Raw genomic sequence first — 16,491 nt, forward strand, 5'->3', positions numbered from 1 at the left:
CCTTTGATATCACATTAGGCTGTTATGAGAAGTGTATATAAAATGTATATAATAATTATGTACATTGATTAACACTTTAACTCGTGACATCTGGTGACCCAGATAATGACCATTAGCATTACTTTAAATAAGATGTCCCTATACATGTATACCATTTATCGACATTGATTGATAATTTGACCCGTGACCTTAATTGAACCTGGTAATGACCTTTCGTATAACTTTACACTGTTTTAAAATATGCATATAAAATGTATACGACATTGATCGACATTAGTTAGCAATTTTACCTGTGACCTTTGGTGACCCATATACTGACCTTTGGTAAAACTTATCACTGTTCTTAGATATTCATATGGCACGTACACGATATTGATCGTCATTGATAAACAATTTAACCTTTGACCTTTGGTGACCCAGATAATGACCTTTCGTATAACTTATCACCGTTATAAGATATGCATATGAAATGTATACGACATTGGTCCACATTAATTAAGAATTTGACCTGTGACCTTTGGTGACCCATATAATGACCTTTGGTATATATTCAAACTAAATTATGATATGCATAGTGAATGTATACGATATTGATCGACATTGATTAACAATTTGATCTTTGACCTCTTGTGACCCATATAATGACCTTTGCTATAACTCATCGCTGTTATAAGATATTCATTTAACATGTACACGATATTGATCGCCATTGGTACACAATTGAACCTTTGACCTTTGGTGACCCAGATAATGACCTTTCGTATAACACATCACCGTTATAGATTATGCATATGAAATGTATACGACATTGGTCCACATAAATTAATAATTTGACCTGTGACCTTTGGTGACCCATATAATGACCTTTGGTATATATTCAAACTGAAATATAATATGTATATGGGAGGTATACGATATTGATCGACATTGATTAATAATTTGACCTTTGACCCTTGGTGACCCATAAAATGATCTTTGAAATAACTTAACGCTGTTACAAGATATTCATGTAACATGAACACGATTTTGATCGACATTGATTAACAATTTGACCTGTGACCTCTTGTGACCCATATAATGACCTTTGCTATAACTCATTACTTTTATAAGATATCCATTTAACATGTACACGATATTGATCGCCATTAGTACTAAATTCAACCTTTGACCTTTGGTGACCCAGATAATGACCTTTCGTATAACTCATCACCGTTGTAAGTTATGCATATGAAATGTATACGACATTGGTCCACATTAATTAATAATTTGACCTGTGACCTTTGGTGACCCATAAAATGACCTTTGAAATAACTTAACACTGGTACAAGATATTCATGTAACATGAACACGATTTTGATCGACATTGATTAACAATTGGAACTGTGACCTATTGTGACCCATATAATGACCTTTGCTATAACTCATTACTGTTATAAGATATTCACTTAACATGTTCACGATATTGATCGACATTGGTACACAATTCAACCTTTGACCTTTGGTGAGCCATATAATGACCTTTGGTATATATTCAATCGGTAATAGGTTATATATATGAAATGTATATGATATTGATCAACATTGAAACACAATTTGACCTTTAGTATAACTTATCACTGCTATATATTATTCACATAGCATGAAAACGATATAGATCGACATTGATAAACATTTTTACCTATGATCTTTGGTGACCCATATAATGACCTTTTGTGTAACTTTCAACTATAAACGCATATGGCATGTTCACGACGTTGGTCCATATTTTTGAAAAAATCTGACTTGTGACCTTTGGTGTCAATTTTAATGACCTTTGGTATAAACTTCAAACTGTTATTTGATATGCATACTCTTACGTATACGATGTTAATCGACATTGACCTTTGAAGTTTGGTGACACATATAATGACATATTGTATAAATATTAACTGTCATAAGCTACATAAAACATGTATACGATATTGATCGACATAGATTTGTCCAATTATGTTTTTGGTAATTTATTAATTAACCAAGATCCACTATAACGTTTGAATATGGAACTGGTGTCACTTTGAAAATCTAATAACCGGGGTAATTTTCAGCAAATGATATGGAAATGGGTCAGTATATCGTGGGTTCCATTTTCAACGTTGAATATGGACACGGGGTCATTTTCAGTACATAATATTGAAGTTGGTCAGTATGTCGTGGGGTCCATTTTAAACGTTGAATATGGAACCGGGGTCATTTTCAGTAAATAACATGGAAATTGGTCAGTATGCTGTGGGGTCCATTTTCAACGTTGAATATGGAACCGGGGTCATTAAAAAAATTATTGAAATGGGTCAGTAAGTCGTGGGCCCATTTTCAACGTTGAACATGGAACCGGGGTCATTTTCAGTAAATAATATGGAAATGAGTCAGTATATTGTGGGGTCCATTTTCAACGTTGAATATTGAACCGGGGTCATTTTCAGTGACTAATATGGAAGTTGGTCAGTATGTCGTGGGGTCCATTTTCAACGTTGAATATGGAACCGGGGTAATTTTAAACTTATGATATGGAAATGGGTCAGTATATTGTGGGGTCCATTTTCAACGTTGAATATGGAACCGGGGTCATTTTCAGTAAATAATATGGAAATGGGTCAGTATATTGTGGGGTTCATTTTCAACGTTGAATATGGAACTTCGTCATTAAAAAAATATATATATTGAAATGGGTCAGTATGTCGTGGGGTCCATATTCAACGTTGAATATGTAACCGGGGTCATTTTCAGTAAATAATATGAAAATTGGTCAGTATGTCGTGGGGTCCATTTTCAACGTTGAATATGTAACCGGGGTCATTTTCAGTAAATAATATGGAAATTGGTCAGTATGTCGTGGGGTCCATTTTAAACGTTGAATATGCAACCGGGGTCATTTTAAACTAATGATATGGAAATGGGTCAGTATATTGTGGGGTCCATTTTCAACGTTGAATATGGAACCGGGGTCATTTTCAGTAAATAATATGGAAATTGGTCAGTATGCTGTGGGGTCCATTTTCAACGTTGAATATGGAACCGGGGTCATTAAAAAAAATTATTGAAATGGGTCAGTAAGTCGTGGGGCCCATTTTCAACGTTGAACATGGAACCGGGGTCATTTTCAGTAAATAATATGGAAATGAGTCAGTATATTGTGGGGTCCATTTTCAACGTTGAATATGGAACCGGGGTCATTTTCAGTGAATAATATGGAAGTTGGTCAGTATGTCGTGGGGTCCATTTTCAACGTTGAATATGGAACCGGGGTAATTTTAAACTTATGATATGGAAATGGGTCAGTATATTGTGGGGTCCATTTTCAACGTTGAATATGGAACTGCGCCATTAAAAAAATATATCTTGAAATGGGTCAGTATGTCGTGGGGTCCATTTTCAACGTTGAATATGGAACCGGGATCATTTTCAGTAAATAATATGGAAGTTGGTCAGTATGTCGTGGGGTCCATTTTCAACATTGAATATGGAACCGGGGTAATTTTAAACTTATGATATGGAAATGGGTCAGTATATTGTGGGGTCCATTTTCAACGTTGAATATGTAACCGGGGTCATTTTCAGTAAATGATATGGAAATTGGTCAGTATATTGTGGGGTCCATTTTCAACGTTGAATATGGAACTGCGCCATTAAAAAAAAAATCTTGAAATGGGTCAGTATGTCGTGGGGTCCATTTTCAACGTTGAATATGGAACCGGGGTCATTTTCAGTAAATAATATGGAAATGAGTCAGTATATTGTGGGGTCCATTTTCAACGTTGAATATGGAACCGGGGTCATTTTCAGTAAATAATATGGAAGTTGGTCAGTATGTCGTGGGGTCCATTTTCAACGTTGAATATGGAACCGGGGTAATTTTAAACTTACGATATGGAAATTGGTCAGTATGTTGTGGGGTCCATTTTCAACGTTGAATATGTAACCGGGGTCATTTTCAGTAAATAATATGGAAATTGGTCAGTATGTTGTGGGGTCCATTTTCAAACGTTGAATATGGAACCGGGGTCTTTAAAAAAAAAATATTGAAATGGGTCAGTAAGTCGTGGGGTCCATTTTCAACGTTGAATATGGAACCTGGGTCATTTTCAGTAAATAATATGGAAATGAGTCAGTATATTGTGGGGTCCATTTTCAACGTTGAATATGGAACCGGGGTCATTTTCAGTAAATAATATGGAAGTTGGTCAGTATGTCGTGGGGTCCATTTTCAACGTTGAATATGGAACCGGGGTAATTAAAAAAAATATCTTGAAATGGGTCAGTATGTCGTGGGGTCCATTTTCAACGTTGAATATGGAACCGGGGTCATTTTCAGTAAATAATATGGAAATGAGTCAGTATATTGTGGGGTCCATTTTCAACGTTGAATATGGAACCGGGGTCATTTTCAGTGAATAATATGGAAGTTGGTCAGTATGTCGTGGGGTCCATTTTCAACGTTGAATATGGAACCGGGGTAATTTTAAACTTATGATATGGAAATGGGTCAGTATATTGTGGGGTCCATTTTCAACGTTGAATATGGAACCGGGGTCATTTTCAGTAAATAATATGGAAATGGGTCAGTATATTGTGGGGTTCATTTTCAACGTTGAATATGGAACTTCGTTATTTAAAAAAAATATATTGAAATGGGTCAGTATGTCGTGGGGTCCATTTTCAACGTTGAATATGTAACCGGGGTCATTTTCAGTAAATAATATGGAAATTGGTCAGTATGTTGTGGGGTCCATTTTCAAACGTTGAATATGGAACCGGGGTCATTTAAAAAAAAATATTGAAATGGGTCAGTAAGTCGTGGGGTCCATTTTCAACGTTGAACATGGAACCGGTGTCATTTCCAGTAAATGATATGGACATGAGTCAGTATATTGTGGGGTCCATTTTCAACGTTGAATATGGAACTGCGCCATTAAAAAAAATATCTTGAAATGGGTCAGTATGTCGTGGGGTCCATTTTCAACGTTGAATATGGAACCGGGGTCATTTTCAGTAAATAATATGGAAATTTGTCAGTATGTCGTGGGGTCCATTTTCAACGTTGAATATGGAACCGGGGTCATTTTCAGTGAATAATATGGAAGTTGGTCAGTATGTCGTGGGGTCCATTTTCAACATTGAATATGGAACCGGGGTAATTTTAAACTTATGATATGGAAATGGGTCAGTATATTGTGGGGTCCATTTTCAACGTTGAATATGTAACCGGGGTCATTTTCAGTAAATAATATGGAAATTGGTCAGTATGTTGTGGGGTCCATTTTCAAACGTTGAATATGGAACCGGGGTCATTTAAGAAAAAATATTGAAATGGGTCAGTAAGTCCTGGGGTCCATTTTCAACGTTGAACATGGAACCGGTGTCATTTCCAGTAAATAATATGGACATGAGTCAGTATATTGTGGGGTCCATTTTCAACGTTGAATATGGAACTGCGCCATTAAAAAAAAAATCTTGAAATGGGTCAGTATGTCGTGGGGTCCATTTTCAACGTTGAATATGGAACCGGGGTCATTTTACAGTAATAATATGGAAATGGGTCAGTATATTGTGGGGTCCATTTTCAACGTTGAATATGGAACCGGGGTCATTTTCAGTAAATAATATGGAAATGGGTCAGTATATTGTGGGGTTCATTTTCAACGTTGAATATGGAACTTCGTTATTTAAAAAAAATATATTGAAATGGGTCAGTATGTCGTGGGGTCCATTTTCAACGTTGAATATGTAACCGGGGTCATTTTCAGTAAATAATATGGAAATTGGTCAGTATGTTGTGGGGTCCATTTTCAAACGTTGAATATGGAACCGGGGTCATTTAAAAAAAAATATTGAAATGGGTCAGTAAGTCGTGGGGTCCATTTTCAACGTTGAACATGGAACCGGTGTCATTTCCAGTAAATGATATGGACATGAGTCAGTATATTGTGGGGTCCATTTTCAACGTTGAATATGGAACTGCGCCATTAAAAAAAATATCTTGAAATGGGTCAGTATGTCGTGGGGTCCATTTTCAACGTTGAATATGGAACCGGGGTCATTTTCAGTAAATAATATGGAAATTGGTCAGTATGTCGTGGGGTCCATTTTCAACGTTGAATATGGAACCGGGGTCATTTCAGTAAATAATATGGAAATGGGTCAGTATGTCGTGGGGTCCATTTTCAACGTTGAAAATGGAACCGGGTCATTTAAAAAAATATATTGAAATGGGTCAGTATGTCGTGGGGTCCATTTTCAACGTTGAATATGGAACCGGGGTCATTTTCAGTAAATAATATGGAAATGAGTCAGTATATTGTGGGGTCCATTTTCAACGTTGAATATGGAACTGCGCTATTAAAAAAAATATCTTGAAATGGGTCAGTATGTCGTGGGGTCCATTTTCAACGTTGAATATGGAACCGGGGTCATTTCAGTAAATAATATGGAAATGAGTCAGTATATTGTGGGGTCCATTTTCAACGTTGAATATGGAACTGCGCTATTAAAAAAAATATCTTGAAATGGGTCAGTATGTCGTGGGGTCCATTTTCAACGTTGAATATGGAACCGGGGTCATTTTCAGTAAATAATATGGAAATGGGTCAGTATGTCGTGGGGTCCATTTTCAACGTTGAATATGGAACCGGGGTCATTTTCAGTAAATAATATGGAAATTGGTCAGTATGTCGTGGGGTCCATTTTCAACGTTGAATATGGAACCGGGGTAATTTTGAACTTATGATATGGAAATGGGTCAGTATATTGTGGGGTCCATTTTCAACGTTGAATATGGAACCGGGGTCATTTTCAGTAAATAATATGGAAATGGGTCAGTATGTCGTGGGGTCCATTTTCAACGTTGAATATGGAACCGGGGTCATTTAAAAAAAATATTGAAATGGGTCAGTAAGTCGTGGGGTCCATTTTCAACGTTGAACATGGAACCGGTGTCATTTCCAGTAAATAATATGGACATGAGTCAGTATATTGTGGGGTCCATTTTCAACGTTGAATATGGAACTGTGCCATTAAAAAAATATCTTGAAATGGGTCAGTATGTCGTGGGGTCCATTTTCAACGTTGAATATGGAACCGGGGTCATTTTCAGTAAATAATATGGAAATGAGTCAGTATATTGTGGGGTCCATTTTCAACGTTGAATATGGAACCGGGGTCATTTTCAGTGAATAATATGGAAGTTGGTCAGTATGTCGTGGGGTCCATTTTCAACGTTGAATATGGAACCGGGGTAATTTTAAACTTATGATATGGAAATGGGTCAGTATATTGTGGGGTCCATTTTCAACGTTGAATATGGAACCGGGGTCATTTTCAGTAAATAATATGGAAATGGGTCAGTATGTCGTGGGGTCCATTTTCAACGTTGAATATGGAACCGGGGTCATTTCAGTAAATAATATGGAAATGGGTCAGTATGTCGTGGGGTCCATTTTCAACGTTGAATATGTAACCGGGGTCATTTTCAGTAAATAATATGGAAATTGGTCAGTATGTTGTGGGGTCCATTTTCAACGTTGAATATGGAACCGGGGTCATTTAAAAAAAAATATTGAAATGGGTCAGTAAGTCGTGGGGTCCATTTTCAACGTTGAACATGGAACCGGTGTCATTTCCAGTAAATAATATGGACATGAGTCAGTATATTGTGGGGTCCATTTTCAACGTTGAATATGGAACTGCGCCATTAAAAAAAATATCTTGAAATGGGTCAGTATGTCGTGGGGTCCATTTTCAACGTTGAATATGGAACCGGGGTCATTTTCAGTAAATAATATGGAAATGAGTCAGTATGTCGTGGGGTCCATTTTCAACGTTGAATATGGAACCGGGGTCATTTTCAGTGAATAATATGGAAGTTGGTCAGTATGTCGTGGGGTCCATTTTCAACGTTGAATATGGAACCGGGGTAATTTTAAACTTATGATATGGAAATGGGTCAGTATATTGTGGGGTCCATTTTCAACGTTGAATATGGAACCGGGGTCATTTTCAGTAAATAATATGGAAATGGGTCAGTATGTTGTGGGGTCCATTTTCAACGTTGAATATGGAACCGGGGTCATTTAAAAAAAATATTGAAATGGGTCAGTATGTCGTGGGGTCCATTTTCAACGTTGAATATGGAACCGGGGTCATTTTCAGTAAATAATATGGAAATTGAGTCAGTATATTGTGGGGTCCATTTTCAACGTTGAATATGGAACCGGGGTCATTTAAAAAAAATATATTGAAATGGGTCAGTATGTCGTGGGGTCCATTTTCAACGTTGAATATGGAACCGGGGTCATTTTCAGTAAATAATATGGAAATTGGTCAGTATGCTGTGGGGTCCATTTTCAACGTTGAATATGGAACCGGGGTCATTTAAAAAAATATATTGGAAATGGGTCAGTATGTCGTGGGGTCCATTTTCAACGTTGAATATGGAACCGGGGTCATTTTCAGTAAATAATATGGAAATGAGTCAGTATATTGTGGGGTCCATTTTCAACGTTGAATATGGAACTCGGGTCATTAAAAAAAATATATTGAAATGGGTCAGTAATGTCGTGGGGTCCATTTTCAACGTTGAATATGGAACCGGGGTCATTTTCAGTAAATAATATGGAAATGAGTCAGTATGTCGTGGGGTCCATTTTCAACGTTGAATATGGAACTGGGGTCATTTTCAGTAAATAATATGGAAATTGGTCAGTATGTCGTGGGGTCCATTTTCAACGTTGAATATGGAACCGGGGTCATTTAAAAAAAATATTGAAATGGGTCAGTAATGTCGTGGGGTCCATTTTCAACGTTGAACATGGAACCGGTGTCATTTCAGTAAATAATATGGACATGAGTCAGTATATTGTGGGGTCCATTTTCAACGTTGAATATGGAACTGCGCTCATTAAAAAAAATATCTGAAATGGGTCAGTATGTCGTGGGGTCCATTTTCAACGTTGAATATGGAACCGGGGTCATTTCCAGTAAATAATATGGACATGAGTCAGTATATTGTGGGGTCCATTTTCAACGTTGAATATGGAACCTGCGTCATTTAAAAAAAAATATTGAAATGGGTCAGTATGTCGTGGGGTCCATTTTCAACGTTGAATATGGAACCGGGGTAATTTTAAACTTATGATATGGAAATGGGTCAGTATATTGTGGGGTCCATTTTCAACGTTGAATATGGAACCGGGGTCATTTTCAGTAAATAATATGGAAATGGGTCAGTATGTCGTGGGGTCCATTTTCAACGTTGAATATGTAACCGGGGTCATTTTCAGTAAATAATATGGAAATTGGTCAGTATGTCGTGGGGTCCATTTTCAACGTTGAATATGTAACCGGGGTCATTTTCAGTAAATAATATGGAAATTGGTCAGTATGTTGTGGGGTCCATTTTCAACGTTGAATATGGAACCGGGGTCATTTAAAAAAAAATATTGAAATGGGTCAGTAAGTCGTGGAGTCCATATTCAACGTTGAACATGGAACCGGTGTCATTTCCAGTAAATAATATGGACATGAGTCAGTATATTGTGGGGTCCATTTTCAACGTTGAATATGGAACTGCGCCATTAAAAAAAATATCTTGAAATGGGTCAGTATGTCGTGGGGTCCATTTTCAACGTTGAATATGGAACCGGGGTCATTTTCAGTAAATAATATGGAAATGAGTCAGTATATTGTGGGGTCCATTTTCAACGTTGAATATGGAACCGGGGTCATTTTCAGTGAATAATATGGAAGTTGGTCAGTATGTCGTGGGGTCCATTTTCAACGTTGAATATGGAACCGGGGTAATTTTAAACTTATGATATGGAAATGGGTCAGTATATTGTGGGGTCCATTTTCAACGTTGAATATGGAACCGGGGTCATTTTCAGTAAATAATATGGAAATGGGTCAGTATGTCGTGGGGTCCATTTTCAACGTTGAATATGGAACCGGGGTCATTTTCAGTAAATAATATGGAAATTTGTCAGTATGTCGTGGGGTCCATTTTCAACGTTGAATATGTAACCGGGGTCATTTTCAGCAAATGATATGGAAATTTGTCAGTATGTCGTGGGGTCCATTTTCAACGTTGAATATGGAACCAGGGTCAATTTAAAAAAAAAATATGGAAATTTGTCAGTTTGTTGTAGTGTCCATTTTCAACGTTGAATATGGAACCGGGGTTACTTTTTAAAAATAATATGGAAAGGGGTCAGTATGTCGTGGGGTCCATTTTAAACGTTGAATATGGAACCGGGGTCATTTTAAACTAATGATATGGAAATGGGTCAGTATATTGTGGGGTCCATTTTCAACGTTGAATATGGAACCGGGGTCATTTTCAGTAAATAATATGGAAATTGGTCAGTATGCTGTGGGGTCCATTTTCAACGTTGAATATGGAACCGGGGTCATTAAAAAAATTATTGAAATGGGTCAGTATGTCGTGGGGTCCATTTTCAACGTTGAATATGTAACCGGGGTAATTTTCAGTAAATAATATGGAAATTGGTCAGTATGTTGTGGGGTCCATTTTCAACGTTGAATATGGAACCGGGGTCATTTAAAAAAAAATATTGAAATGGGTCAGTAAGTCGTGGGGTCCATATTCAACGTTGAACATGGAACCGGTGTCATTTCCAGTAAATAATATGGACATGAGTCAGTATATTGTGGGGTCCATTTTCAACGTTGAATATGGAACTGCGCCATTAAAAAAAATATCTTGAAATGGGTCAGTATGTCGTGGGGTCCATTTTCAACGTTGAATATGGAACCGGGGTCATTTTCAGTAAATAATATGGAAATGAGTCAGTATATTGTGGGGTCCATTTTCAACGTTGAATATGGAACCGGGGTCATTTTCAGTGAATAATATGGAAGTTGGTCAGTATGTCGTGGGGTCCATTTTCAACGTTGAATATGGAACCGGGGTAATTTTAAACTTATGATATGGAAATGGGTCAGTATATTGTGGGGTCCATTTTCAACGTTGAATATGGAACCGGGGTCATTTTCAGTAAATAATATGGAAATGGGTCAGTATGTCGTGGGGTCCATTTTCAACGTTGAATATGGAACCGGGGTCATTTTCAGTAAATAATATGGAAATTTGTCAGTATGTCGTGGGGTCCATTTTCAACGTTGAATATGTAACCGGGGTCATTTTCAGCAAATGATATGGAAATTTGTCAGTATGTCGTGGGGTCCATTTTCAACGTTGAATATGGAACCGGGGTCATTTTCAGTAAATAATATGGAAATTTGTCAGTATGTCGTGGGGTCCATTTTCAACGTTGAATATGGAACCGGGGTCATTTTCAGCAAATGATATGGAAATGGGTTAGTATGTCGCTGGGTCCATTTTCAACGTTGAATATGGAACCAGGGTCAATTTAAAAAAAAATATGGAAATTTGTCAGTTTGTTGTAGGGTCCATTTTCAACGTTGAATATGGAACCGGGGTTACTTTTCAAAAATAATATGGAAAGGGGTCAGTATGTTGTGGGGTCCATTTTAGGACCACATATCACTCTAGACCACTTTGTGGGGGTATGGGGTATATCTATCAGAACTCCTGCACAGTTTATTTCTATTACTTTTGACACCATGTCTCGCATGCTTTGTAGTAACCAATGACATCAGGTCTCAAATTGTGCATAATTACTGATAACCGTCGCCATATCTTCATAGATGACAATGCCAGTTCTTGAGCATTGTTGTTTCCTGGTGATTTAACATAGCATAATTATGCTACACAGTATTCGATGTTGATATGTCCCATGTTATACAATGTATATATATAATTACCTATGATATCATTTTCCATACTTAATGAATGTAACGATGACTTCATATCGTATTAACCAGATATGTATACAATGTATACTGTAGTTATCAATGACGCCACTGCTGACGCATTGTCTCATATTCTAAATCTATGATATTGCCCATTATATATTTCTTATGGTTTTTGGTGCTTGGACTAAAAAAAGAAGAGAAATGGTTATTTCTTATTGAGCAATAATGACAGTTTAAATTTATTTGATGCAAAAGTTTATGAAAGCTTCCGTTGCAAAGTGTATCTATAATGCACATTCATATACAGTAAACCCCCACTTACTCGAATTCGTGTGGACCTGATCGAGGTTCGGGGATACATAGTATTCGAGTAATTCGAGGTATATTTAATACGTATGAACTCTGTCGAGACGAAAGGAAATGTTCGACGAATGAGGGTATTCGAGTAAACCGGGTTCGAGTAAGTGGGGTTTTACTGTATTCAATCATTATCATATTGTTCTTGACGGCATATGGATTATCAACTTCGCTAGCCAAGGGTGTTCAATACGATACTCTCCTTTTCACTGAAAAGGAGAGTATCGTATTGAACACCCTTGGCTAGCGAAGTTGATGGATTATCAGTCCCCACACTATTGGAACAGAGGGAGTAATTTAAAGTTCACACCTTCTAAGAGTCTTTTACCATTTAAATGTACTCCGTTTGAATTAAAAGTTTTTAAAGTTAACATTATTTTTTTCTGATTAGGAAAGACTTAATATAGAAAAATATAGAGTGATGTCAATGATGTGATTAAATACAATGTTTAATTTTATATAACCTGATGATAGTCTTTCTTTCTTATTTGTGTTTTGTTTTATATGCAATGTTGATTCACACCTAAACGTTTAAACCTAAATACTATCGATAGTATGTTTCAATATTTCCATTGTATTAAATGTTTTTAGCTCACCTGCCCGAAGGGAAATTGAACCACGACATACTGACCCATTTCCATATCATTTTTTTAAATGACCCCAGTTCCATATTTAACGTTGGAAATGGACCCCACAACATACTGACCCATTTCCACATCATTTGCTGAAAATGACCCCGGTTCCATATTCAAATGTTACAGCGGATCTCGGTTTACGACCCCCCCCCCCCCCCCCCCCCCAAAAAAAAAACTAAACAAAACAAAACAACGAACAAACAAAAAAAACGAACGCTTAATAGGAGAAAGTGTTTATTCATGTCGATGAATATAATATACATGATTATCTTATTATTGTTTGAATTTATACGAAAGGTCATTATATGGGTCAACCAAGGTCAATGGTAAATATCGATCAATATCGTATACATTTTATATGCATATCTTATTACAGTTGTAAGATAAACCAAAGGCTATGATATAGGTTATCAAAGGTCACAGGTCACATCGTCAATCAATGTCGATCAATATCTTGTACATGTTACATATATGCATAACTTATATAAGTCATAATTTATAGCAAAGGTCATTATACCGGTCACCAAAGGTCACATGTCAAATTGTTAATCAATGTTGATCAATATTGTATACATTTTGTATGCATATCCTATTACCGTTTGAAGATATACCAAAGGTTATTATATGGGTCACCAAAGGTCAAAGGTCAAATTATCAACCAATGTCGATCAATATCGTTTGCATGTCATATGCATATCTGATAACAGTGATAAGTTATACCAAAGGTCAGTATATGGGTCACCAAAGGTCATAGGTGAAATGTTGATCAATATTTTGTACATTTTATATGCATATCCTATTACAGTTTGAAGATATACCAAAGGTCATTATATGGGTCACCAAAGGTCAAAGGTCAAGTTTTCAACCAATGTCGATCGATATCGTTTACATGTCATATGCATATCTGATAACAGTGATAAGTTATACCAAAGGTCATAATATGGGTCACCAAAGGTCAAAGGTCAAATGTTTTACCGATATTGATCAATATTGTATACATTTTATATGCATATTATACAACAGTTTGAAGATATACCAAAGGTCATTATATGGGTCACCAAAGATCGAATTGTTAATCAATATCGATCAAAATTGTATGCTTGTTTAATTGTATACAGACTTGTATCTTATAACAGTGCTATTATTCAGAGAAACATGTACATGTGGCTCACTTTTCAACGGGTTCCGTTTTCAACAGGCTACACGTGGAAAAGAGAGACCTGATGGGGTCCATTTTCAACAGGAGGGTCAGTTTTCCACGGCATCCCGGTTCCATTTTCAACGTTACACCGGACTATCACACTTTTTTCAGCGTACCGGACTGTCACACTTTTTCAGCGTACCGGACTGTCATACTTTTTTAGCGTACCGGACTGTCACACTTTTTAAGCGTACCGGACTGTCACACTTTTTCAGTGTACCGAACTGTCATACTTTTTCAGCGTACCGGACTGTCACACTTTTTCAGCGTACCGGACTGTCACACTTTTTCAGCGTACCGGACTGTCACACTTTTTCAGCGTACCGGACTGTCACACTTTTTCAGTGTACCGGACTGTCACACTTTTTCAGTGTACCGGACTGTCACACTTTTTCAGCGTACCGGACTGTCACACTTTTTCAGTGTACCGAACTGTCACACTTTTTCAGCGTACCGGACTGTCACACTTTTTCAGCGTACCGGAATGTCACACTTTTTCAGCGTACTGGACTGTCACACTTTTTCAGTGTACCGGACTGTCATACTTTTTCAGTGTACCGGACTGTTATACTTTTTTCAGTGTACCGAACTGTCACACTTTTTCAGCGTACCGGACTGTCACACTTTTTCAGTGTACCGGACTGTCAATCTTTTTCAGCGTACCGGAATGTCACACTTTTTCAGCGTACCGGACTGTCATACTTTTTAAGCGTACCGGACTGCCACACTTTTTCAGCGTACCGGACTGTCACACTTTTTCAGTGTACCGGACTGTCATACTTTTTCAGTGTACCGGACTGGCACACTTTTTCAGTGTACCGGACTGTCACACTTTTTCAGTGTACCGGACTGTCATACTTTTTCAGTGTACCGGACTGTTATACTTTTTTCAGTGTACCGAACTGTCACACTTTTTCAGCGTACCGGACTGTCATACTTTTTCAGCGTACCGGACTGTCATACTTTTTCAGCGTACCGGACTGTCATACTTTTTCAGCGTACCGGAATGTCACACTTTTTGAGCGTACCGGACTGTCACACTTTTTAAGCGTACCGGACTGTCATACTTTTTCAGCGTACCGGACTGCCACACTTTTTCAGCGTACCGGACTGTCACACTTTTTCAGCGTACCGGACTGTCATACTTTTTTCAGTGTACCGGACTGTCACACTTTTTCAGCGTACCGGACTGTGACACTTTTTCAGCGTACCGGACTGTCATACTTTTTCAGCGTACCGGACTGTCACACTTTTTCAGTGTACCGGACTGTCACACTTTTTCAGTGTACCGGACTGTCATACTTTTTCAGTGTACAGGACTGTCATACTTTTTCAGCGTACCGGACTGTCACACTTTTTCAGCGTACCGGACTGTCACACTTTTTCAGTGTACCGGACTGTCACACTTTTTCAGTGTACCGGACTGTCACACTTTTTCAGCATACCGGATTGTCACACTTTTTCAGTGTACCGGACTGTCACACTTTTTTCAGTGTACCGGACTGTCACACTTTTTCAGTGTACCGGACTGTCACACTTTTTCAGCGTAGCGGATTGTCACACTTTTTCAGTGTACCTGCTGTTATTGAAAACTACAATTTACCAGAGACTTGTATAGCACATATACAAGTCTCTGAATTTTCATATGAAATATGAAATATCTTATTTTGCGTTAAGGTCAAGTCTTTGAACCTTAAGTGTAAAAAAATATGATCGGTTCACATAACGTACATAATGGCAAATATTAACCTTTACTCACCTGAAGGTCAAAACCTATGCAATTTAAAAAAAAAAAAAACTTTTAACCTGAAATCTTAATGAAGTTTCTAATGCTTAATGTTTAAAAATGTTAACATCGACAACCTTGTTTGTGCCATTATGTGACTGATTATATTTTCAAAATTTGTTTAAATATTTTAGAAGTTGATGTCGGCAGGACGACAAACACAGCACCACGGCATTAAGCGGTAAGTTAATAAAGTTACATTTAGTTAGGTAGCCATATTACTGATGAATATCAGTATAAATTTCGATGTTTAAAATGGGGCATGCACAACCAACATGCACAATGGGGCATGCACAAGCCATGAGGGCTTGCGTTGCTTACTTTGATATTTCTGTAATCATGGCGAAATGCTCTTGTGAAAATTATGTAACAAATACTTTCCTTTATTTGAGCTGCCTCTCCCTTTTCCAAATATTGTTCCAGACCGAAATTCATTAAAATCCATTCTGAATCATTCATCAGAAGTGGCGATTTAAATGAATTATATCACTTCCCCTATTTGATCCTGTCCCTCCAGCCTAACAAGGAGGCACACCCTCCATTTACAGAACATAAGATCTGCTTTACCAAATTATGCTCCAGACAAAATTCATGCAAACTCCATTTAGTCGTTCAGAACTACCGGTAGTAATAATTTGAAGAATTTCCCCTAATTTCCCCTATCGGGCCCAGCCCCTCCAACTAGA

The sequence above is a fragment of the Pecten maximus genome, chromosome 10, assembly GCF_902652985.1.
Source record: "Pecten maximus chromosome 10, xPecMax1.1, whole genome shotgun sequence".
NCBI lineage: Eukaryota > Metazoa > Mollusca > Bivalvia > Pectinida > Pectinidae > Pecten > Pecten maximus.